The 6,009-nt window shown below is 37.0% G+C and overlaps 1 long non-coding RNA gene across 1 annotated transcript; it reads right to left on the minus strand.

Moving 5' to 3' along the window:
- Positions 1-529: 529 nt before the first annotated feature.
- LOC127075043 (uncharacterized) lies at positions 530-1,616 on the minus strand. Its single transcript, XR_007786168.1, has 2 exons — positions 1,470-1,616; positions 530-1,262 (listed from the first exon to the last, which is right to left on the minus strand). It is a non-coding gene; the product is annotated as an uncharacterized LOC127075043 (long non-coding RNA).
- Between the last annotated feature and the right edge of the window lie 4,393 nt (positions 1,617-6,009).

Raw genomic sequence — 6,009 nt, forward strand, 5'->3', positions numbered from 1 at the left:
AAAATACGCATTTTGTTTGTGTTGACTTTTTGGTCAACCATTTGACCAAAGTCAACCATCAACCTCTGAATTTTTAATCCTATGATCCGTATTCATTCCGTCAATTTCGAATAAATTCAGGAAGTTCAGGTGAATTTTAAAGGTTCAATTTGATTTAATTCAAAATTTGATCATTGAGCTTCGAATCGACTTTTGAGAATTATTTCGATTTCATAATCATTCATCTTTTTCTTTAACCGATTAATTGTAGAAAATATAGTTTTAAGGACCAATTAGTCGTGACATTTTATTTTAGTTATTAGAATTTCATTTTTGATTTTACTAACATCCGATTAATAATTCATCCATGTCCATTCATTAAATCTATTTTTTACATCCATTTTACAGTATCCAATGTCAATGTCCATTTTATTATCCTTTTTCAATTTAAAACCAAAAGATCCAATCCATTTTCAATATCCCATTTGCATATCCATGATCCAATCCAATGTAAATGTCCATTTTATTAATCCAATTTATATCATACCCATTAAACCATTGTTAATCCAATTATCCATTAGTCAATTCTATTATCAATTTTAATACAAAGTAATAAGAGAAAGGGAAATGAAAAAACGCTGCTAACGGCTGCTACACAGCGCGCGCTCCAACCAGCAGCAACAAAGCCAAATGGAAAAGCTGAAACGTGGTACACTAGGCATCAGCTGCTACAAAAGCTGGCACAAGCGGCATGAACATCATCACAAAATCAGCTTAACTCTTCTAAACCGAAGCCAACATACAAAGCTAAACCACAAACTGAAACGCAACAGCGTGAACAGTGTAAGCCAAGTGGCCAAGCACTCAACGGCGAGACAAGAGCCAAAGGTTTCTACCAAAGCTCAAGTCCAAGCCACCAAAACGGCGGCGCACCAAAGCCGACAAAAGAGGTCAAAAGCTGTAACAAGCTTCATGAACACAAGGCAAGTGAAGCCAAACTCAAGCTGCAAAACACAGCGCTAACGCCAACTGCAGCATAAAGCAAACGCTGCACAAGCCAATACGTCCAAAGAAGAGCTCAACATTCCAAACACGACTGGCATAAGCGGCGCACTGTCACCATCCAAAACGTAAGTGACATTACTCTAGAACAACAACTCACTCCAAGCTTCCAAAACGTGTTCCAAGCTGCCAACAAGAGTGGCTTCTAGGCGCTGTTTAAACGCACAAGCCAACACTTCACACCTGCATAAACGTCAATAAAGCCTAGCAGCCAAGCCTCGCTGTAACATATAAAAAAAAGAGCAAATTAAGAATGCAAGCAGAATCTGAAAACGACAAAGGCATAAGCGAACCGCAACAAAAGCCAAACGACACTTGAGCAGTTCAAAACGCGAACTCACTTAACGTTACTTCCAAACACAGAGTTTCGGGCCAAAACGACGAGTCCAAATGGAAACGGTAACAACGTGATTGAAATGAAAACTCACCCCAAAAATTCAGTTCTTCAAGGAGTATAAGTAGGAGGTTACAATAGCTTCTCGAGGCTTCTTCCATTTTTTTTCGTTTCACAGATAAAAAACTCTTCTCTCCAAACTTCCAAAACCACCGGTAACCCAACTCCGGTCGCCGCCGTCGCCGCATTGTTTCAAGCAGGACTGCAACCACAACATCACCGCACGTACGAACCAAACAAACCGCGAGGACAGATCGTCGCCGATCAACAGAAGCGGAAGCAAAGTGAGAAGCGATTACCGGAAGCTCGAGCTAACGTCTCCATCGAAGTCTCCTTTGCCGTTGCCGGTAGGCTTCTCATATTTTCTTGATCTATCTGGTTTACTGGATGCAGTAATGTGAAGCATAGATTTATGTAGTCGTTAGTCGAGTCGTGCTCTTCTGATTGTTCGACGTTGATTCATCCACGACGAGGATCATACGTAATTGTTTTGGTATATTTAAGTAGGGGAGTCTGATTATGGATTCGATTGGGAGAGACATTGGAGAGCGGTGATGGTTAGGTATTTCCGAATCGCCATCGTCGGTGACACACCGGTGCGGCTAGCTTCCTTGGAGTTTCTTTCGTTGGCAAACAAAAAAACCAGAGCGAATGTGAGGGAGAGAGTGTTTTAGACCTCACGATGGTTTTTGGTATTCCACTATGGGCTTACTCTCAGCTAGGCCCAACGGTTTTGGCTATACATGCACCCTCCACTGTCCTTAAACCCTCCCTGTGTGGGCTTGACTTGACATTAAGCCCATACTGAGTTGATTTGGTTTTTATTGTTGGTTAATTAGGACTTAATTGGGATTATCTAGATTAATTATGAATTAGGATATTAATCATGATGTTTTTGGATAATTGGTTACTTTGTTTAGAGTTTTAGATAGTTGGATTAATAATTTTTGCATTAATTTGTTAAATAGTTTAGAATTGATAATTGGTTAATGTGTTTAGAGTTTAGATAATTGTATTAATTTTTGAATTAATTTTGTTAATAGTTTAGAATTGATAGTTTGTTTGATAACTAGAATTTTAATTTTGTTAATTGTTCAATATTAGAAATTTGGTTTAGATTTAACATTCGATTGCAATTGACTTGTTATTTCTCTTTTGATCACTAACATCTAACATCTAACCATTAACATCTAACATGTAAATTCTGCAATTAACTTCTAATTCTTTAATTTCCGCACCTAACATTTAAATTTCGTATCTAACTTTTACAATTCCGCTTCTAACATTTATTTTTGTCATTTATTTTACATTGCTTTATTTTACTTTACATTGTACATTCTCACTTCATCTCATCTTAAAACGAACATAAAAATGGATAAGAATTGAAAAGACAAAAAAACACAATAATTCTCCAAGCATGGAAATGACTTTGGACAAAGGATTTAGAGATTTCTATTAGGACCCTTGCAAAAGACCTTGGACAAATATTCAACCCTAACATGGAAGGAGTATTCAAGACTCAAGAATTTGTTATCTTTTATGTGCTTTCTAGTTTAGGACACTATACACACACACGGCTTTCTCTTGGGCTACCTGACAATGAGACCATTTATTTCCTGCACTCCCTTGTACTTTACATTTACCCCCTCCCCTTTTCGATGTATGCATTTACTTTCTTTCTTTTATTGCTTGTTAGCTACTTCTTAGGTTTTAGGAACGCACACCATTTCGCATTCAATAATCAAACCCTTGATCCAACGTCAAGCGATCTCTTTCTCAAATCAAATTCAATAAGAAAACCCTTGATCCAATGTCAAGCGTTCTTTTCAAATCAAAATCAAAAACACAATAAATGGCGATTAGGATCGTATGTCACGAGCCTTAAGCGATAAAGAAGGGATGAGACTGGAGCTTTCCTACACTCATTCTGAATGCTTCGAACACAAGACGTTTGGCTTGGCAGTTTGAGGTATTCATCTTTATCCATAGTCTTTAGTATAATCCGAAATCAATAACACTTTCTCAAAACCTAAAAACAATTTAACACATTCAAACCTTTTGTTTGAGCCTTAGGGCGACACAATCGAAAACCCTTCTTCAAGGTAATAAAATCAACAAAACAAACACAAACAATTTCAAACCCACGAACTACGGACGCTCTGGTTTCTCACTTTAACAAGTGGGCATACGTAGGCACGAGGATCCATTCCTTGGCGAACATACTAATTTAAAATCTATCTCCACTCCGCAAACCTTTGGCAAGCAAACATTCGATAAATAATACACACGTAAGTGCAAACATCCTAGATGGTTCCCATGGAGTACCATGGATGTGAGGGGTGCTAATACCTTCCCCTTGCATAACCGGCTTCCGAACCTGTTCGTGGTTGCGATGATCATACTTTGGGGTTTTCTCGATATTTTCCCTTTCCTTTGGAATAAATAAAAACCGATGGCGACTCTGTATTTTTCACGTAGCGACTACAATAAAACACAATTTGAACGTGAAATAATTTTTTTTCAATGCGACAATGGAAAAGAATACGATAATGCTCTCTTTCCTAAGTTTTGTGAACTAAATGGAATATCTTTTAGATTATATTATCCTCACACCTCCCCTCAAAATGGAAAAGTCAAAAGAAAAATTCGTACAATCAATAACATAATATGAACACTCCTTGCCTGTGCTTATATTCCACCAGTTTTATGGCACCATACTTTTCAAATGGCCACTTACCTACATAACATACTTCCAAATAAGAAACTCACTCTCTAATCACCCACCATAATTCTCTACTAAAAATACTTGTCTTATTCAAACCTATGAGTCTTTTGGTGCTTGAGCATTTGAAGTCTCTTTCTTGTGTTCTTGAGCATTAGAAGTCTTTTACCTGTGTGTTTGGGCATTGGAAGTATCTTTCTTATGTGCCTGAGAAAAGTGTAATCAGTTGTGATTATAGTGAAAATCCATTGGAAGAGCAAGGGGTCTGAACTACTCTTGATTTCTGGGAGGAACCAAAATAATTGCTCATGTCTCTCTTTTTCCTTCCTTCTACCTATGAACTGTTTTAATCCGCTGCTAAACACTTAACTATGATTAAGATTCCAGACTTTGTGTTCAAAATCTGATAAGAGATTTACAGAAAAGAAAGAAAAAGGTAACACAATTCAATCCAAATCTTATGTTTTTTTCACACACATACACACATTCTCTCTCTCTCTCTCTCTCTCTCTCTCTCTCTCTCTCTCTCTCTCATATTTAATTTTCGTAGGATATTGCATGCTTAAGTTTTCAATTCTAGCGTAATTTATCATTTATTCAATTTGGTAGCGATTTATTACGTAATGAAATATACAAATGAATCAATTAAATACCTTTGTGTATCATCATTAAATCATCTTTGATATTTGTGAAGTGATTAAATGTTAACATGATTAAGCATCCATAAAAGTATAATTCTAATATTTTCACTCTAAATCTTTCGCGCGCAACTCTGTAAAACCTCTGATAATCCATTTTGGAAAATCGGTTGAATTTTTTGTATTAGTCTGTTCTCCCCCACCTCTCTACGTTGTTTGCCTATTCTATATTCTCACCTAACAAATTCCACCCAATTTTGTATGAGAATACTGTAACACCCCGATAAAAATAAGATAATTATTTAATTTAAGTTAATATTATATTTATTAATTTAATTAAATAATTGGAATTATTGTATTATTATTATTATTATTGGAATAATAATTATTGGAAAATATATATAAGTTGGAAATAAGAAAAAGAGTCCATTTGGTAAAGAAAGAGTTTTTACGTGAAAAACAGAGAAGCGGCTGAAAAGTGGAAAGTGGAGAAAGGGCAAAGAGGCAGAACAAGAGGAAGAAGGTTGAAGAAGGAAGAGCTTGAAGCTAAAAGATTCGCCGGATTAACTCAGGTAAGGGGGGTTTATCGTCGTTTAATGGGTATTATGGATTAGCATGTAATGGGTAGTGATAAACCGTTGAATTGACCCTAATTGGGATTGTGAATGCTGAAAATTACGTTGGATAAACTGTGTTAAAAACTGTAATTGAATCGATAGTCGTGTGAGTCGTAATTTGCTGGACGTATAGCTTGTTACGGAATTGGAATCGGAGGTCCGGAAGTCCTCCAACGGCGGAAAATGCGGAGAATTCTGCATTCTGCCTTGTGTTAGCGCAGGAACAGCTTTCTGTCTTGCGTTAACCGGTTAACCCAGGGTGTTAACCGGTTAACACTGTGTTGTATTGTGTAAAATTATTGTTTTGTCTGCGTTAACCGGTTAACCCAGGGTGTTAACCGGTTAACACTGTTGTGATTGCTGAGATATTGCTGTTCTGTCTGCGTTAACCGGTTAACCCAGGGCGTTAACCGGTTAACACTGTTAAGTTTTGGGCAGGAAGCGTGTTTGTGCTGCGTTAACCGGTTAACCCAGGGCGTTAACCGGTTAACACTGTTGCAGAGTGGAAAATTGGTGTTTTAAATGTTGTGTACTTAATTGATGGTTGGCATATGTTGGCGGATGATGTAATAGGGATTATTTCCTATTGTTTCGAGT

Source organism: Lathyrus oleraceus, chromosome 4 (genome assembly GCF_024323335.1).
Source record: "Lathyrus oleraceus cultivar Zhongwan6 chromosome 4, CAAS_Psat_ZW6_1.0, whole genome shotgun sequence".
Classification (NCBI taxonomy): Eukaryota; Viridiplantae; Streptophyta; class Magnoliopsida; order Fabales; family Fabaceae; genus Lathyrus; species Lathyrus oleraceus.